The sequence below is a fragment of the Astatotilapia calliptera genome, chromosome 12 (genome assembly GCF_964374335.1).
Source record: "Astatotilapia calliptera chromosome 12, fAstCal68.1, whole genome shotgun sequence".
Classification (NCBI taxonomy): domain Eukaryota; kingdom Metazoa; phylum Chordata; class Actinopteri; order Cichliformes; family Cichlidae; genus Astatotilapia; species Astatotilapia calliptera.
Window position 1 is genome coordinate 20771794 of NC_137433.1, and position 20682 is coordinate 20792475.

Consider the following 20682-nt stretch of genomic DNA (forward strand, 5'->3'; position numbering starts at 1 on the left):
TTGCTTTGAATTCGAAATAGGTTCTCATCATTTCCCTGGGATTGCAGCCAATTTATTGGATTCGGGGTTTTTTTTCCTCAGAGGCTCAGGGAGGCGGATGATCTCAAAATGTTATCACATGACACCATGTGATTGATGGACCATTAAAACGTCAGCCAGATGTACTTAAAACCACAGCTTTTAGGTTGATAAATCATGGCACAAATGGATACATAAAGCTGTTAGAAACAAATATTCCCATCTAGAGCTATCTGCAGTCAGATGGTAATGGATGTTCTATCTGATGGTTTGTCTGTCTCTCTGTATGTTTCTTTCTTCGCATTTTCCCTCTCGCCATGTATCTCTGGACTGCTGCAGTCATGTAATTACAATGGGCCAGGTAGGAGTGTTCATATTTCATCTGCTGCATTCACGATAACATCTAATAATCCGAAAGCGTTGCAAAATTGGTATCTCGTTGCTCATGCATTATGAATGAGTCACTGATTGCTTTTTTGCATAGATTAGCAATCATTTCACAGAAATCTTTCTTATAAAAATGTGCCAGGAGGGTTCTATCGCTTTTTCTGAAGAGTTGAGTTGCCACATCCCGCTCCTTTTTTAAGATCAGGTGATACCACTTCTCCCCCTTGCCCCACTGCTTCTTCTCTTGCTCTCTGATTTATTTCTCTATGCATATCATCATGGGGGGGATAAGTGTAATTTTCAGCCCACTTTGCAACTGATTGCTCACTTAGTGAATATATTCAGCATCTGCAGTGTCATTGTGTTTGGAGCCAAGTGGCTAAGTACCAATGAGATTCTTTGGCATCAAAGTAAACATTTGCAGACTCTAAGAAGTAAGAAGCAACTCTTCAGAGCTCAGATTGTGTGCCCTAAAAATGGATTTCTGTGACTTTTGGTTGTACTCACTTGTGACCACAAACTGGCATCGCACATTTTGGGTTGTAAGGTCTAGTGGTTAGGAAAATAGGCTGAGAACCACATCCCAGTGCAAAGTCCCAGGTAAGGTTTACATAGTACTTTTGTTTCCTGTCAGGCAAATAACCTGTTCCACAGTCACAATGATCTGCGTCATCCAGTGAAATGTCAAGTCATATTTATTTCACAGAGCACTTAAAGAGAGTGTTAGAACCAAGATGAAAAATGTCACACTTCTTAAAAAAAACTGCATGAAATTATTTCAATACATAAATGCAGTTTGAATTAAAACTGAATTTGTTCTTGTTGCAAACTGAATTACGACAAGAGTGCCAACAGTGTGAGTCTGTGGTGAGGTGTACCATGTATGGATGCCTGAGCTCATAACCTCTGGCCTTTGCCCCCTTCCCCCAGATGGGCAGACTCTCAGCCAAGGCCCTGTGGACATTGGTGCCCTCTGCTTGACAGCCCGTCACTGTGCTATAGTGGTGATTTTTTTTCTGCAGGAGATGGTGTCTGATTGGGAGCAGTGTGTGAATAGCCCTGTCACACTCGATAAGCCAGCAAGACGACCTGTGACGGGGACATATGGCATGTTTGACAGGGAGAGAGGGTGCGAATCGCACTGAATGATAAAATGGTGTTTTTCCCCCTTCGGCAATGTCATGCTTTCAGGCAAGCGTGTGGACCATCGCTCACTCAAGCGACTGACTCCAGCCTCCTTGTGACATCTCCTTCAAGGTCCTGAGTTTCTCTGCCTTGCGCCTGGCCAATTCTGACACTGCAAGCCTTTGCTGCTCGCAGCTGCTCGGTTAGCTTGTCGATGTGGGAAACATAATTGGATATCAGTTTAGTTTAGCGATGCACACTGGGAAATTCATCTTAAGAGCCTGTTCGTCAGTGCTCCTCTTAAAGCTCTCTGGCAGTGCAGCCCTTCATCTTGTCGCTTCTCAGCCTGTCACACGCCTCACACTGTTGATTAATACACACCGGTCTCATCAGACGACTCTAATTGATGGGTTCAGCCTCCTCAGGACCCTGATTTATTTAAAGGGCCATGAACACCGAAGAAAGAGAACGGAGGAAGGAGACAAGCAGGGTTGGATTTAAGTGTGTCGGGGAAATTATTGAGTTGAACTGCACGCCTCTCATCCTTACTGTCAGCCGGGTCTTGACTTCAGCTGTTGCAGCCTCAACTTCTATCCTGTCAAGTGTCACATTGTCAGTGTTTGTGGCCGTGACAGACAGCCCAGGTGTCACACTCAGGCTTCAGTGCACCATCAGGGACCTCTGCTCTGGTCCCCAGTGGCTCACAGTCAGAGAGACAGCACAGTCCAATAACCCCTCTCAAACCCAGCATGCCTTGCTCCCTGGGGAGTCCCCTGTGGAGTTTACTCTCTGTCCATTGGGCCAGAACTTAGAAATCCTGCCAATGGACACATAATCCTGCTTTCACTCTGAATGCTAATTATAACACTCCAACTGCTACAGTGCTACTTCTGCCTTTATAGTGACTTTTTCTTCTGCCTTTTTCCCTCTAAGAATTAGGGCACGTTCCTAAATTCATTGGCTGCTGCTGAACAGGGGACAGAAGGTTGGTATAAGCTGATCTTATCTTATAATGAGGATAATTTGGAAGAGAACTCTAATTGCGATTCAATCTCAGTGGGTGAACTTGTTTAAAGCCTTTACACAGATCAACATTTTATATTAACATATTGTGAACGCGGTAAGAACTGCAAAGAGCCCATAGAAAACATCACCACTGGTACTCTGCAAAACTCCAGTATCTAACAGTTTATTGACAAAATAGGATGTAAAGATTATGTAAATATGGGATTTATATTGCTTGGAGGACATAAATAGGACTCAAAATGAATGTTAATGTGACTGCGGGTCTAGTAAATGTGTAATTCTAACAAGTTCACTATATCGACTTGAGAGGTGATAATATGCCAGTGTTGTGCTCACAGCCCATTTCTATAAATATAAGTAGTTGGTAGGTTCAGGCATTAAATTTGCCACAAGGTTTATTGAAAAGTACCTGATGCCAATTAGTGACATATTTTAAAAGACAAGCAACTTTTTAAAAAATATATATACAGTCAAAACTTTCATTTTGTAACTTGAGCTTTGATGAAAACCTGATTTCTGTCTTTAGGTATGCTGTGCTCTTGAATGGGAGCCTTTAGTTATTTGTTTTTCCAGCACATGCCGCAGATTGACTTGGGATTTAGAGAATTTGAAGGCCAATCAACATTTTTTTAAATCCCCAGAACAACTTCTGAACATTTTTATTTTATTTTTTTAACAGTTTGGCAGGATGCATTATTCTGCTGAAAGAGGACACTGCCTTCAGATGTGGTCTCCACCCAGTGTTTAGGTAGGCAGTATGTCAAAATAATATGCATATAAATGCAGGGACTCAAGGTTTCTGAGTCAAACATTGCCAAGAGCTTGCCTTCTTTCCATAGTTTCTCCTGCTGCCATCTCCCTGAGCTAAATGACCCACATACACACATGGCTATAAAGAAAAAAAAGGTGATTCATCAGACCAAGCCAACTTCTTCTATTACTCTGTGGTTTAGTTCTGATGCTAACTTGCCCATCATTTCCACTTTATGTGGCAGATAGTTGTCGTCATGGGCACTATTGTGGTTTGGAGATATGTAGCCCCATACTCAGTAGCTTAGTTCACTGTGTGCTCTGACACTTTCCCATCTTAGCCTGTGTTTTTCAGCTGGATAACATGATCAGCTGACTCCACAGTTCTAAAACATTTGATAGGTAACTTCTGGATATTGGGAAGACGTGACCTGCTGTTTTAGAGGTAATAACTCTGACATTGTCAAAGTTGCTCAAACCCTTTTGCTTCCCCACTTTAATTGATCTTTTTCTGCTTTCAGTTTATTGGCTTCAGGAACAAACTGTTTACTTGCTTACAAGGTAATCAATGTTATTTACTTCATGTTTCAGTGATTTTTATATTGGTTTCAATCAGAAGGTAAATGGCCCAGTTTATAAGGTAGTTTAAATTATTGCTTCCTCGGTGTGCTGCTGCAATAAAATGCTGCTTGCCCAGACTGGATCTTTGACCTTTTGTATAGAATTTTATGAATCATTTCATTCTGTTAAACATTTTGTGTGAAATTATGTTATAATTAATGCTTAAATTCTTCATTCTTCTTCTTCTTCTTCTTTTTATTGTTTTTGTGAGGTCACAGCGTCCACCAGTCACCGAAAAACAATACATTCATTATCCTATTCTTCACCATGTTTTTCTCTCAGGTATGTTGTTACTGCATTGGCAGTGTGTTTGGGATCTTTGTCATGTTGAAAAATAAAGCTACTGCCAATCAGATGCTTTTCAGATTATATTGCATAGTGGATCAAAATCTGTCTGTACTTTTCTTCATTCATAATTCCTTAAATTATGACAAGATCAACACCGCTGACTGAAATGCAGCTCCAAACGTGACAGAGCCTCCACTGTGTTTTATAGACGACTGCAGACACTCACTGTTACACCTCTCTCCTGTTTGAAATGCTTCAGCCTCTGTTTCCCTAACAGTAAATGGATCAACTGCAGGGTCAGCTTCATCAATGACATGACTTTTAGACACTGTTCACCTGGTGTAGATAGTTTTTTTCTTCTTCTATTGTCCAGCCGAAATATGCCAAGCTCTTTGTTAACCTCATTTTACGTGCAAAAATATTATTTTATGTCTGTCAAACTGTGTTATCTTTGGCAGTTTTCATTGATTCAACTAAAGAAATGGAAACAAATTATATATTTTGAAATAGCCTGCTTGTAACAAAATATCTAAAGATACAATTCAAACTTAGTTCTTTGTTAAATTGTAACAAACACCAATTTTTCTCTTGAGTTAGCTGCCTTTTTAAAAATATATAATTTGAGGATTCACAGGTCAGATTTGGTGGCTTTACAAAAAACCCTTTCTGCAAAAATTGTCAGTTAGAAGGACTGGAGTGAAAATATGTGAAACAAACCTGGAGACCACAATTACCAGAAAGTCTGCCCCCTTGAAAGCAGAACATAAAGGAATGGTGGCCTTTGCGATTTACCGTATAAGAGAAAGCAGTCATGATTTTGGCCACGGATATCACTAGCTGTTGTTGCATCTTAATTTGAACTTTTTATTATTCAGTTAATTATTGCAATAATAATTTATTTTGTTTGCTACTTTGTTTTTTCAAATTAAATCAACATTTCTTTTATTTTAAGTAAGTAGTGAAACTCTGAAGTGAAACCACTCTGGCTCCCATTCCACATTTCACATGTTTATTGGTGTTGTATAAATCAGTCACAGTTTGGCTTTTGTTTCTTGCATAGCCATAAATTTTCTTGACAATTTTCCATTTCTCAGAATTGCTGTCCATGCCTGTGTTAACCCTGTGTGACAGTTTCTGTTCCACTGGACACAGTTTCAAGCTGAGCAGAGATAAGCCAGGACCTTCACTCATTGACCCTGCATCTAATTTTTTTGTTCTGGATTCCATCAATAAGGCTTGAGTGACAAGCTATCCTCTCGTTCAGCCACTATGCCGAATGCTAAATCGGACTTGGCCTTGCAGCAAGAGATGACCTCAGTGATATGATAGTCCTGCTGCACTGCCATCAGGAGACAAGAGGGGGTCTTTATCATACGCTTCACATTAGTAGTGTGCCATCTCTGTGTGGTGATTGTTTGTTAATCAGCAGTTAGGGCCCTTGGTAGTAAGAGAAACTTTTGTCAAGAAGCCATTTTAAGGATTTGGTCATAGATTTTTGTGCATTTCCCAAGAAGATTATAGGGATAGCTGGCACTACAACAATATTCATAAATATGCATCAGGCTTTGTGGAACACTAGAAACACAAAAGTGGCAATTTTGCATGATTGCATTCACTTACAGGAGGATAATATTGTGGGGGAAGCAATTTAAAGAAATGCGAAATAAATCAACTCTTAACATAGCCAACCAAATCTGGGACTGCTGTGAAAGGGAGGATTTCTCAAGGATAAGAAACCAACAAACAAGACACTTTTGATGCAGCAAATAAAGCAGTTTAACTCAACAAGGATGGTTATCAATGTGGAAGATGTTTCTTTTAGTCAGCATGATTAGCTTTACTTAGATGTTTTTGAATAATTTAATAATTTGAAAATTATTACTAGCGTGTTAGGGAATTTGCAGATTCCCATTTTGAGTGGAATTTCCCCCCCAGCTTTTATGCAAGAAACTATAAATGTAGATTGTTTTGAGTGCTAGATGTCTACAGGAGAGTGTAATATAGTCACAAAACTGAGCACATGTACATATGGAGTCAAAACGATGAGTACTGGGAAAAAGGGCCCCAGAAATGGGCCCTCTGCTTTACGGCCCTGCCCAAATCTATTGTAAAATGCTATGGTGTTTGTATTGAAGTATTTTTCTCTGGTGTATAAACATGTAACATTTTCAAAGATGGGTGTGGTATTCATTGGCACTGCAGTTCATGTCATCCTATCACAAGATAGTCTCGTGTAGTTGTTGTCTTTCTCATTAGATGTGTAATGGAAAGTAAAAAACAGAGAGAGAAAAGAAAGAAAGAAAGAAATCGCTGCCATTGAGGATGAACAGTGAAGTATTTAGACCTCATCTGTAGTCATGAGGGCATCAGCACTGATGAGCGTGGTCAGGGTCACAGCACTTAACTCTCCAAAGGAGGACCAGTGCTTGTAATCACATAATAAGGTATGATCTCTCATTCAAGTGGAGTTGACATTCAGCAAATGCAAATTATTCCACAGACTGTGGCTCTGAGAGTTCTGGTCTTTGTATGCTTGTTATAAGGTACATTCGCATTATGCAAAGCATGCCAAATGTGGGCTGTTATGCTTAAGCTGGAAGAATAATTGATAATCTATTGACTATTATTTTTAGCACAGCATGTGGACTGTTATGCTGCAGTAAATGTTCAATTTGCATGTGTTCTGCAGCTAAGAAATTGAACCCTGGGGGATCATGCAGGAGCTGTAGCCCCTCTGTGTGCTGCCTCTCCCCCTCCGTAATTAAGAACAACATTTTGTGTTAGATTATAGGGAGACCCATCGTGCCATTGAACTGGGCTGCCTGATTAATAAAAGGCAGCTAATTTCAGTGGAGAAAGTCAGCACTCCAAAATGGCTCCTAATTACACATTAGGAGTGTGAAAGGCTCCTGCCGCTTCGGCCTCAATCCTCCACCCAACCCCGCAACCCCTCCCCAGCCGCAATGCATGTGCCTGCCTACCAGCACATTAACGCTGCTCCCAGGAGTGGCTAATTCCAGCCAACCCGTCGGCACAATCAGTGGCAGATGTCAGGAATCGAAGATGATGAATTATGAATATCCCGGAGATGTGGATAGGATACCAGCGTTAGGGGAGGGGAGGGGAGGTAGGGGGGATCCTTTTTTTTTTCTGTGCCATTTTGGGCAGTCAAATAAGCAGGCAGATTCAGGAGGAGTGTGCAGTGGTTAGAGCGATTGATTTCTATTTGTCATTATAAATGAGGTCCGATTGAAATTGGATGTTTTAGTGAAGTCGTCAAGGACTTTATGAGTTGGAGGGGCTGTCTGGCAGTGTAGGGACTGTGCCTGACTGTGATAGCAGTAATGACTTCCTCTTCTCCCTCCCCTGGGTGGTCAGCTCAAGGGCTCAGGCAGCTGGGAATGATGTCCCAGAGAGGGCAACATGAACCTCTCAGCGCACAGCATTTGCATGGCTACATGATTACAGCTGAAATGGAGGAGGTGTGGTGAGGGTAGGGCTGGGGGCAGAAGGTGGTGACAGTAACAGCTGCAGAGAAGAGGACAGGAAATGGAGAGCGGTTGTTTTTGTTGCAACTGAGCCACATCCACAGAGGCATGATGGGAATGTTTTGATGAAAGGGAACTGATATCCTGTCACCAGCGCGTAATAAAACCATGCTCGCTTGCTTGTAATTACATTACCATAAAAATTGAGTTGAGTTGAGCTTAACTTTAATACATTTTTCCCCAATACCAGATCAAATGTGTTGTTTTTAAGCAGCAGGCGGTTTAAACTATGCTGACCTTTAAATATAGCCCTTTCATATGAATAGAGGAGACACAGTGGACACTATCTGCTGCATCCAGGGACCCTGGGACAGGCTGATGGAATCAACTTCCTTGTCAAAACAGATGTCAAACTGATGCCGTGGTTTATTACTGACTGACCAGCCGACTGATGAGCTGGCTGCGGATATATGAGCGTGCACCTGGACGTCTGTGGGGGGTGAGGTTCGAGCCTGGGGCAGGCTGCCAGGCCAGACTTCACCTTGCTACCTCCAATGAGGCCACAGTACATTTCCTCAGCCTTCCTGCCATTCATCACCACAGCATGATGGGCAAATTCATCTGAGCAGGAAAGAGGAGCTAATCCTCGATGTCTCAGACAGTGATTGACTTGCTCCTCCACAGGACTACAGCAGGACCAATGAAATTTAGTCTAAAACTGCTGTGGGGGTTCACAGGAAATTGGCCTTGCCAATCATAGGCAGCAACCCAGTGTTGTATCACTAGGCTCAAATTTAATGTCAATTTCAGCAGCATCTGTTCATTTACACTCCCCTATTTTCATAATGAATCCGTATCCATCGGTGACTTTCATTGCAAAGTTGTTGCTTTCTCAACACGAGTTAGAGATTAGTGCGAAAAATGTTTTGAATCCATAATTCCGGACACCAGAGGTAAACAGCAACCTTATGTCCAAAGCAGAGGATCAAGTATATATTATTTTAGATCTCTCCAATGCTCTGTGTGGCTGTATTGATGTAATTTCAACCCATTTTCCTGATGAGTGCCTCAGTTCTGACGCCCACACAGCTTCTCATAATCGCAGCGGTCAGCATATAAGTGGGCTCTCCACTAGCAACTCAGCAATATTGAAAAGTGAAAATCTATTCATCAACATGTTTTTCCGTTAACTACATCTGAATGCAGAGTGGAATCCCCAATAGGGTTGAGTCATTACTTTCAGTAAAATAACTCCATTAAATAAGAGTGAACACAAAGCTGTCCCCCACACGCTGCCTCTTCTTTTCCCCGAGCTGCGGTCCCTCCTGCTGTCTCTCAGAGCTCTGTGTTCAGAAACACTAATGCTGTCTGCCAGTTCAGTTCTACATAGATTTGTGAGGAGACCAGGGGTGATCATTTCTTCCTCTCTTTTTTTTCTCTCCCTCCCCTCAGGTGACACTCTGAAATATATTTTGTGTGCCCTTTCACTTCAGACGAGCTCAGTGTGGAGGAAGCCCAGAGGAGACTAATGAGAGAGTGCAGGGGTATGGCTCCGTCTGCCTCCATGCCTCATTTTTCTTGATTTCAGCCGCTCCAGTGTCGGCACGGGCTCCTGCTGGTCAGGTGATGGCGATGCCAGCTGGTGCATCCAGCTCGGACGGACAGCGATTCATTTCCCCCAGCTGGTGATTTATGGCACGGCAAAGCAGAGAGAAGCTGGTGCGCATGGCACCAGGCCGCCTGAGTTAGTGCACTGTCCGGCCCCGTCATGCTTTACCACACAGCGGGCTGGACTGCCTAATTTACGCTGGCAGACAGTCACATATATCACACCCCGTCTGGCCAATGAAGATTGGTGGTGTTTGAAAGGGTCTGTATACACAGTCGATTTTACCCGCGTTTTATTCCCTGCCCAACATTGCACCACGGAATATTGTTTTTCTTTTTCTCTCCTTCTTTGTCCATTTGCTCTTTTATGCTTCATTTCTGTGCCTCTTTTTTCTTCTCTCATTTCTATCTTTCTCTGTCGCCCCCTCTCTCAGTGTGTGGACTTAATGTGAAGTGACTGTGTTGGAGGGAGGCCCTCTCTCACTGTACCGGCTCCTGAGGACTGTGCCCTTCTGTTCAGGGAAGCTGGGGGAGGTCACAGTAGGTAGCTCCCCTGAGCCATGGCGTATTAATGCCTGGGCTGACCTCGGTGATAAGAAGGAAGCTTTGGGCGCATGTTTGATTCATGAGTCCATCCTCAGTGGGCCCTGGGGGGCTTTTGCCACTGCTGTCCTTTTACTGGCAGGATGGAGGGTTGCTGCGGGGGAGATCAGTCCTGTCTGTCACAGAGAGGTTGGGGTACGATAAAGGCATTGGGTTGGGAGTGGGCCAGAGCACACAGATCGGCCCCAGTGTTGGACACATGCGATGACTTAATGGTGGGTGGTGATGTGACAGCCAAGTGTTGAGGGGATATTAGAACGGATATCAGCGATGGGGCCTGACATCTCGAGCACCTCACCTGCCTGGAGGAGGGTTTGTTCGGGACTGGAGCGAGAAAGTGAGCTGAAGGACACTTCTCCACTTTTCTCAGCTTTTTCGTGTCCGTATTTTACATTTTCTATCATTTCAAAATATTGGACATGTCTGAGGGCTGGCAGAAAGGAGTTAGATGGCTCAGATGGGGTGGAAGATGGGGGTTTGTGGGAGTAAGCCGACACAGTTTCAGTTCCAGCACATATCTCCAAATTACATCCTCTGGAGTTTGGTTAGGGATTACTCCTGTCTAATCCTGACAAATGCTGCAGAGTGAGACACATCTCTGACAACAGAGCAACTACACAGCCTGCGATGACCATGGTGATCGGTTTAAATAAGCACAGGGTACAGGGTGTACTCTCATGCTCCCACAACATAAAAGCTGAATGCGCCGCGATACAAAAATTAGACACCTTAAATTAAAACCACAAAGTTCCACTTTTGACACATTTGAAAGACTTTCTCGTTAAGTAGTCTCGGAAACATTTACAGTAGGTTGTGCTGTGAGTATTCAGGCCATGATTGTGTGCCTTTATAAAAAATCGTTTTCTAAAAGCGCAGATTTGTGTAATTACAGTGCAGACACAGGGAGAGAGGGAGAGGGAGAGGGTGGTGCATCCTTGAACAACAGATTCTTCAGAGCTCCTAATGCCAGCTGTTTGAATATGGCTATGTAATACATAATCCTGATTTGTGTTCCTTTCAGTCACCAAAAGATCTGTACATGCCTCAAAGAAACTTGTCAAGGCTTTTCAGCGCACATTGCCATCTCACAATCAAGTCGATGCTTGTCAACCCTACTGCTATCAAAATAGTCACAGTAGGGAGGGGCAATCCACTTTTCACACATCCCCATTGCTGTCACCTCCTTGTGCCCATCACTAATCTTTAAAAGCTATTTGCAGTTTCAATATAGATCTCAAATCCCGTTTCCCTTTCTCTCCTACTCGCACACACACACACACACACACACGCACACACACTCGCACAGTCATTGTTCTTCTTTTGTGGTTTGCTGGAGATCTGGGTTTGGTGGGCAGAGCAAGCCTTCTCATTCCTCTATGCGTTCCCATGGTCTTGCTTTTGTTTTAGCTAAGCTGTTGCCCCCGGATTAAAGAGAAAATAATCCTTCTTTCATTGTTGTTTTTGTTTTGAGAACCTGCTGAAAAGCGATCTGTTGATTTTTCTCTCATCTTTCACAGATTAAGTTTAAATTGAACGATGAAAGGGGAATTTACTGATAATGTCTGCTTATGTTTGTGCACACTAAAACGGGGGTTATGTTGCCACCAGTTTTTCTTTTTTCTGGTGGTAATTTTGTTTGAACACGGTTGAGCGAAGTAGCTCTTCAACCTTGTCCTGTTTTGGGTAATGCAAATTTGTTGTGAAATGTACTGTATGTTTAATTCATGCAATCTCTGATTCGTATCCACTTGAATTATTGTCTGATCCATCAGCCAAGCTACCCATTTGTGTCAGATGGCAGACTAATGGTGATATTAATGAAGTCATTGCTTTAGTCAGAAAATCAATAGTCACTCGAAACAGTCAATGCAACCGAGTGTGCTTGAATGGTGACCTAGTTCCCATGTAATGACGTCTCCTAACCCATTCTGCATTGTTGGTGCTCGCAACATCTGCTACCTTACTGTTGTACCATCATATTCATGCAACAAAACACAGTAGACTACAATGCACAGCAGTGCAGTGTTTATGAGGGGGAATTGGGGCAGCTGTAATTTCTTTGTTTGTATGTGACAATCAACACTGCGGTGCAAAAATGAATTTACTGATACTTCACACGACTAGTAATAGTAATATTATTCCACTTCATTAGCTTTGAAAAATAGCTCCAAGAAACATCAGCCCCAATCCTCCTTAAACCACAGAAGGCAGGGGCCAAGTGGGGCCAGGAGGTTAACCTGGGTTTGGTATTAAACAGCCTGGCTGTTATTGTGGGGTCTTCTGATTCTGTAAAAGGACCCCGCATTGTTAGCGTTGGAGTGAGGCCATGCAGAGGTCAGCAGAGGCCCATGAGGAGAAGGTGAGGGGGTCTGTATACAAACTCCGGCTCCTGCTTACACAAAGCCATCCTGCACCTCGCCGACATCAGTCAAAACTCACGACTGTGTTAGAGCAGCGTTCTGATGAGCACTCTGAGATGAATAGGCTCCGCATTCAGCCTAACAAAGAGTCTTGGCATGCATACAGGAGCAGGAAGTGGGAATTCTAATACTGCTTTATCGTGAGCAATAAAAGAAGACAATGCGAGCTGTCCCCTCTGAACTGGTTTAGTGAATACTCGTATCCCTGTCTTCTGTGGAGAGACACTCCCTGTAAGTCATTTTACAGAGAAAGCATTTTTTTTTCTTTTCCAAAATGCCTTTCAGTGAGTGAAAATGGGTTTCAGCACTGATGGCTTCATCAATGGCTGTAGCAGTGTCATGTGGTACCTTACCACAGTCACCTTTTCTTAACAAGCCAGTTATCTCTACATTCAGACACCAGTTGCTGTGTGGTAAATGGCTCTGCATGGGACTTTGTTTAATTTAAAAGGAGTTTCTTCATTAAGGCGGAACAGGATTTTAGGAATCTATGACGATACAGTACCCATAATAATTTACTGTGATACCGTTCCATTCAAGTTTCCTTGTGAGCATGCAGATTTCCAGTGCTCTCAAAACAAGCACAAGTAAGCGGAATTTCCCCATTGTTATTTTTATTAATTGCACCTGAGCTTTTGAACTGAAGAGTCTCCTGTTTTAAACCCTTTGGCAACTTAACTATCTACTAGTGATGTGTAGTGATGTGTCGGTCGCGAACGAAACGGCTCTTAGAGCCGATCTTTGAAGTGAACGACGCGAGCCGGCTCCTTATCGCGAGGTGTTTTTTTTTTTTTTTTCTTTCTCTCACCCTCTCTCTCGCACTTTTTTTCCGCTTCACTCCGCATGCAAGTCTTGTGAGATCCAGGGACAACAACGTCACATTAGAAAGGTATAGTAATCATCCACAACTATTTTCAGTTGCAGATGATAAAGGATTCAGAAAGTTTATTCATGCAGGTCCATATGACAGAGAATATGCATGTTCTTTTTGTTTTCATATTTTAATTTATATTTAATTGTGTTGTGGTTTGCAGTGTTTTGTGTTGTTTCACTTTAAATTTGTTTAAAAGGAAAAAGCTGAAAATGTAAATATTTAAAAGTTGAAATGTGAATACCGTAAATGTCGGGCTATAAGCCGCTACTTTTTGCACAAGCTTTGAACCCTGCGGCTTTTAGTCAGGTGCGGCTTTTCTATGGATTGTCCGTGATTTTTGTCATATCGTAAGACGATTTGTTTTGTGTGTTCCGCTGTTGTACGGCACTACGTTGCCTGGCGGAAGGATCGGGGTTCAAGAGTGGTATGTTAGTCACATGTCCGTCCGCCAGGCAACGTAGTGCCGTACGAAGTAGCGCGAAAAACAAACTTCAAAGTAGCGCTACGCGTTCAGCGGGAGTCGTGGATGATGAGCGGCGATAAACTTGCAAGTTATGCCCAAAAAGCAAGTTATGCCCAACTCCACCGGTGGATTCTGACAGCGTGGAAAAGTGTGAAAACATCCACGATCACCAACGGATTTTGAAGGGCTGGACTGCTGCATGATGGAGAGGAGGACACCGCCACGGCCCTTCTGAGGGTGTTCGACTCTGACACTGACAATAAGGATTTCTTTGGTTTTGAAAGTGACAACGAAGGAGAGAAGAAGAGTGGATGACGAAGCCATCATGAGCCTGTTTGTATCCGACACTGGAGAAGAGGACTTTGGTGGTTTTAGTGCGTAGGAAGAAGAGAAAGATGGTGGTGAATGACTGACTTTTCTTCTTGTTAAAGCTGTGTCACTGCACCTGAGCCTAAAAGGTAGGCCGAATCTATTTTTCTGGTGTGCTGTAGGTTATTGTTATGTACTACATGTGCAAATATGTACCCATAACTTGTTTTTCAAAATATTAATAAAAGTGATGTCTCCAAACAGCCATCTCTTTCCTGACAATTCCCTTTGTGCATATTCTCTTACATATGATAAGTCAACATTGAAACACCTGCGGCTTTTGGTCAGGTGCGGCTAATGTATGTACAAAACAGGATTTTCCCCTGATTTTAGCTTGTGCGGCTAATATTTAGGTGCGCTTTGTAGTCCGGGAAATACGGTAGTTGTTTTTTGTATTATATAATTTATTTATTACATTTAATGTGAAGTGAATAACATGTAAAAACTCCAAAACACGTAAAAACTCCAAAACACGTACAAAAGACAACAGAAGTGCTCCAGGATGCTGGGCGCAGTGTTGAGCTTTTGTTACCTAGTGGCTACACAAGCCAGCAAGTACCAAGTTTGTACGTGCTTTGTCTCAAGGGGCCATCGCATATATTTATATATAAACATATATAAATAAAACCACTTTTTCTTTTACACTAGTAATTCCTTTTTTGCATAATTTTATATTATTGTTAATAATAAATGAATTAAAGCAACAAAACAACCTGAAGAGCCGGTTTAGAGCCAAAAGAGCCGACTCTTTTTAGTGAGCTGAGCCGAAAGAGGCGGTTCTCTAAAAAGAGCCGGAAATCCCATCACTACTATCTACCTCAGACTGTAAAGGTCATAGAACAGGATTTGCATAATTTTCGAATTCCCATGCTTGTAAATGGCTACAGTTTTCATTATTTCACATATTTTAGTGTTTGTTATTTGGTGGGGGAGGAAATAGTTCATGTTTTTCAATTATTTTATCTGCTCTGTACATTTGAAATTATAAATGTAAGTAAGTATCATTTGCTTTAAAGTATAAAGCAAACGATACAAGTCGATCTCTATGTGTGAATAACTAAATTCTGCAAACTCTAAGCTCAAATCTGTGGATCAGCATATGGGACAATAAGATGTAATGGACGTGATGAGGTCTAGACCAAATGATTGGAGGTTGCACTTTTAAAAAAGTTCCATAATATTTATCTCTAACTCTTTATATGAATGCGCAGAAAGAAACTGCATAAAGGAATCATTGTTTGTGGTTGAACCGTCACATATCAGCAGAACAATGACACTGATTTTCAAGTTTCTGAAACTCTGGTGGAGGAAAGTAGCACCATACTTCCACCATATATTCCCTCATTTGGTATAACTGAGGTGGATATTGCTGTCTAGCATGAAGGTTTAAAATCTCTCACAGGTTTTCAGTGTGGCTGACTTTGGCAGCTGTGGTGGCTAAAGGACCTGTATTAGTAAAGAGGTAAGTCCTTTCATTTTTCTTCACTCAACAGTTGTTCAACTGCTCTTTAACACTTATATCTAATCAAACAATCACATGGCAGCTATAGGAAACTGAGGCTACAAAGGCTCACCAAAATTGGAAAAATCTTGCCGGGCTTGATGAATCTTGACTTCTGCTGCTACATTTGGACGGTAAGGTAGCAACATGAGAGCATGGATGCATTCTTCCCTGTATTAATGGTTAAGGTTAGTTATAGTAGTGACAGATATTTTCTTGACACACTTTGGGCCACTTAGTATCAACTGAACTTTATGACTTCTATGCTGTCTTCCTTCTCTCACCCCAACCGGTCGCGGCAGATGGCCCCGCCCCTCCCTGAGCTTGGTTCTGTTGGAGGTTTCTTCCTTTTAAAAAGGGAGTTTTTCCTTCCCACTGTTGCCAACGTGCTTGTTCATAGGGCTCATATGATTGTTTGATTTTTCTCTGTGTGTATTATTGTAGGGTCTACCTTACAATATAAAGTACCTTGAGGCAACTGCTGTTGTGATTTGGTGCTGTATAAATAAAATTGAATTGAATTGAATTAAATACCACAGCCTACCCGAGTATTGTTGCTGACCATGTCCATCCCTTATTGACCATGTCAAAAAGCTCACATTATCTTAAACTGGTTTCTTGAACATCACAATGGGTTCCCTGTATTTAAATGCCTTTCACGGGTACCAGAGCTTAATCCAACAGAACACCTTAGGGATGTGGGGGGGATTCTCATCATGGATGAGCAGCTGACAAATCAACAGCAACTGTGTGATGCTTTCATGTCAATGTGGACCAAAATCTCAGTGGAACGTTTCCATCATCTGACTGAATCTATGCCAAGAAGAACTAAAGCCAGAAAGGGTCCATCCTGGTGCTACCAAGGTGTACCTTATAAAGTGGCCAGTGAATGTAAATGCATTTAATTGACCTTACTGTATGTAGTGCTTCACATACACAACTCTAGATCACTGTGTATTCACTGACCAATAGAGAATTAAAGCTGCAGTATTTTCCTAGTATTACAAGTTTTAACAGACTCAGAGTACAGATGCAAACACTCTACAGCCCTCTAACTGCTCTGACTGGCCTAAGTGAACTGCACTTACTCTAAAACTCAGCTTATATTTTGTGGATATTGACATTATACTCTTTTATATGTGCATGGAGTGTTGCATACTCCAACCCTTGCTCCCAGCTTTCAGTACAGCAAACAAATATTCACACATTGCCAACAACAACTCACACACTTTCAGGATGATGCTACTAGCAAGTAAAGTCTTTTGTGCCATTTTGTCCATATAATTGTTCCACTTCACTTTTCTCATTCGGGTTGATTCTGCAAATATACAAAAATTCCATAAGGTAGGAAGGATGTGGACTTGTACATGACTTGAACAGGCACACTGAGAGAAGGACGCTGAACGTTGTTGCTGTGCGAACACAGGCTTTAAAATCCAACGAGCTTATTTATAATGATTATTTGTGCACAAAGAGTCATAATATGTGTCTGTGGGGCTAACTCAAGAGCTGTGATGTATGTCTGCGTCTCTTCTGTGGGCTGTGGAGCAGATGCAACTAAAACGCTGTTACCAGAGACAGCTTGGTCCTCAGGCTCAGCTCAAATACCCAAATGCCAGCCCCCCATTCCCACCTCCTCTTCCTTTCAGCAAAATTTCCACATTTTAATCCAATAGTGTGCATAGAGCTCAGGGAAATGATATTTAGGAGACAATGTGTGCCCTGCAGAGAAAAAGAAGGGAGGGGGATTAGAGTGTGTCTCTGAAGTGGCTTTGACTCCCCTACTGATGGAGAGTAATTAAAGCAGCCTACTGTGTTGTCATTGTAGCTAAAGGGGGATAATAATGAAACATCACAGCTCATAGAGCTTTGGCCTGTAGCACCATACTTTGGCCTTGAGCAGCGATTAGGAGGAAAGTCACTATGTAGGTTGTTTCTAGATTTAATGCACACCAACACTGCTGGCCTTCAAATGTTGGGTTTTGTTAGGTACATTCCCCATTTACAGGAGGTGCTAACTCAAAGGCTAGTCCTACATTTTGATCAGATAACATGCAAACGAACAGACTCTCTGCCTCCGCTGGGCCGAGAGGACGTTAGTAAAAATGAACGTTAACTTGAGCAGTTATCTAAGGTCACTTTTTTCCTCACAGGCCAATTACACACAAAACCATGCAAAGTCCATGACTCATCCTGGTTGCCTGACTCTTCCCTAAATGCCACTGCTTGCATCTTGAAACATGTCAGTGTGCTCAACAAAGTGTACAGTGTGATACAGCATGGAATTAAAATGGATGACTGACTTACACATAGTGTCAAGGCTCCGAGCTCCAGTGTCGGCCAACACCTGGGGCGCATCAGCTGTGGGCCCTCCTCTGAAAATGTTCCTGAAACCCAAAGAAACGTTACAGCAGGCAGATAAATCCCTGCTGAAATGACCTCACATGACTGTATTACCACAGTGGCAATGTTTTGCTTTTTATGTTAAGGGACTAACTTTGGGTATCATAGTGTGCTGTGCATCATTAGGGTTGCAATTGTTTCTTAATAGTTACAATACTGCGGAAAAATCCTTGAACTATTCCTCATTGTTTTCATATTTTGCTTTCAAGCAGCCAGACTTTTAAAGCCAGACTAATTTTTTTAAAGCAAACCTAACCAATAGCAAAGAACCAATTTAAAATTGTATCTTGAGGCATTTTTTTTTTACTTGCACCCTGTTGCAAGAATGCATCATTTGTTCCCATTTCTTTAGTTAAACCTACAAAAAAGGCCTAAAATAACAGTTATGACATAAAATTGTCAACTGTTCACCGAAGCCTCATCAGAAATAGTCTCAGTGGAAGGGTGGCTGTCAAGAAGCCATTCTTAAGGACAGGAAACAGGGAGAAAAGCCTGAAGTATGCCAAATTACACAAGAACTGGACTGAAAATCTCCAACAACAGGTCTAATAGAGTGATGACTCCATAAGAATTTTACATTTTTGTTCAAATTACTCTCAATATGTACGAGGAGGTCAGGAGAGACGTAAAACGATGAGTGTCTGCCACCACCGATACTAATGTAGATTAGGAGAAAGAGTTAATAGATTTAATTGTTTCATTCTAAATAAATCCCAATAAATGATACATAGTTGTTACACTGTTAATGAAAAACAAAGGTGATACTGAAACAGAAAGAAGCTATACACATATCGTCTGTGGTATATTTCTCTTTAAATAAAATAAAGTACAGACTGATACATTTCCAAGCTTGAAACAGTTAATTTACAGTGAACTTACTATAAAAACACAGTTTCTTACAAGTTGGGGCTCAAAAGTTTCTAAGCTGTTGACCTTGTGATCTACACTTACAGTTTATTCTTGTATTTTGAAAATGTAGCTCTGTAGAGCATTATTCATAAAGATGAACTGGATCACTCATCTGCCATAATTCAGATTCTTGTTTTTAATGAAATGTGGTAGAAGCTTTTGTCCCACCCTTGTAGTCAGCACTGAAAATTAAATAAATAAATAGCGTGGAGATAAATGCCGGCCAGCACAGATCAACAGTCAAAGTGTGGCAATACTAAAAAATAATAAACTTGTGATTTGAATTCTTTAGCTTCTCTGTGACTTGATGCAACGTGATGTTGTAATGGCAGGACAGAGTGCGACTCGAGAGTGACAAACTGTACTGTACCATAAAGTTTTACAGTGGCTTGCTGTTAAATGAGCTCAGCTGCATTTAATTAAATTAGAGTTGAGCACAGCATTAGGTTTGCAAGTCTGGAATCCACATAAAATCTATTTCATAATTCAAATGTATTAAGCCTTAGTGCTTTTTTGTGTTTTGGCCAGTCCCAAAGACAAAATCCTTATATTCCATATTCATCAGGATCAAATGCTGATCAAGTCTGTGCTTTTGTGTGCTTTGTTTTTCACAAAGTAAATAAATAAACCAAAAACAAAGGACTCCCTTGTCTGCTCTTGCTACCAAATGGAACATATAAAGACAGTAAAGACAATAAAAACATATTTGACTGAGACTCATTTCTCATTACTGAGGTTCAAGGTTAAACACAGCACCCGAGGAGAAGGACAGGACTTGTTTTCCTACTTAAAGGATGATAACACACTTTATTGCGTTCCTTAGAGGGATCTACCCTGGGTATTATGACTTGATTTTATTGTCTGGGGCAGATTTGGCCAGACTTTACAGAGAGCACCTTGGTTTGCAGGTGGTTAACCAAGAATGGAAAAAGAACTTTAGGTGATAGAAAACTACATATGGTCATTTCCTGTCAAAATCAACCTTCTGATTACCAGTTCTTTTCTTTGGAGAGCATATTATAGTGGAAATTACAGCTACAGAGAGAAACAGCAGCGATGGAGCTCACTCTGCCCAGAAACATGTGGATAATGGATCATTTTCATTCCATCTCCCATGCGTTTACCCAAGTTAAGGGCCATAGAGCAAGGGTGGAGACATCAGTAGATGTTAAATTAAGCATGGCGTGAACACATAAGGAGTTATTAAAGCAGGAAAACATGTCCTAAATATTGTGCTATTTTACACACAGATCCATAATGGTCAAAGCACTTTCACTCAAAGCCACAGTCGCTACGGTAACCCTGGCAGGGGATGGGATATGGGGAGGTTTGATTTTTGAGGAGGGCAATTCTCGTGCTTTCTGAATTTTGGATTTCAGCATTTAGGTCAAACTTTACCCCGGGTCTTGCAGCCATCTGCTCCTGGGATGCAGGCCAAGACCACAGGGCAGTTCTGGATCCATCAAGATCTATAAAGAGGCCTTCTAAAGCTCAGTTTATCCCTGTGATGTGCCTTCTTCATACCCTGTGTTTCAGGTGTTTTCCCTTTTTAGCTGCATCCTCCAGGGAGCCAGCTTTAAAATGGATGATTGCCTGCGACCGTCGCATTAAAAGCATTAATCCCGCTCTTATCAAGCAGAGAATGATGAATTAGGAGCGTCAGCTCTGGGCTCACCTTTGTTGTCATTTGAACAGAATCAAAGCTTTAAATCACAGGGCTGCACCTGGTAATAGGAGGGAGGGGGGACGTTCTAATACTATGTGTGACAGAGCTGCACTGCTTCCAGCTGATTTAATAACTCCAGAAGGAGGGGGTGGTGCTGGGATAA

At 41.8% G+C, this 20682-nt stretch overlaps 1 long non-coding RNA gene across 1 annotated transcript; it reads right to left on the reverse strand.

The window, feature by feature from the left end:
• Positions 1 to 14426: 14426 nt before the first annotated feature.
• On the reverse strand, positions 14427 to 18065 carry LOC145432377 (uncharacterized). The gene is made up of 2 exons (XR_013912654.1): positions 17849 to 18065; positions 14427 to 17263 (listed from the first exon to the last, which is right to left on the reverse strand). It is a non-coding gene; the product is annotated as an uncharacterized LOC145432377 (long non-coding RNA).
• Positions 18066 to 20682: the final 2617 nt, after the last annotated feature.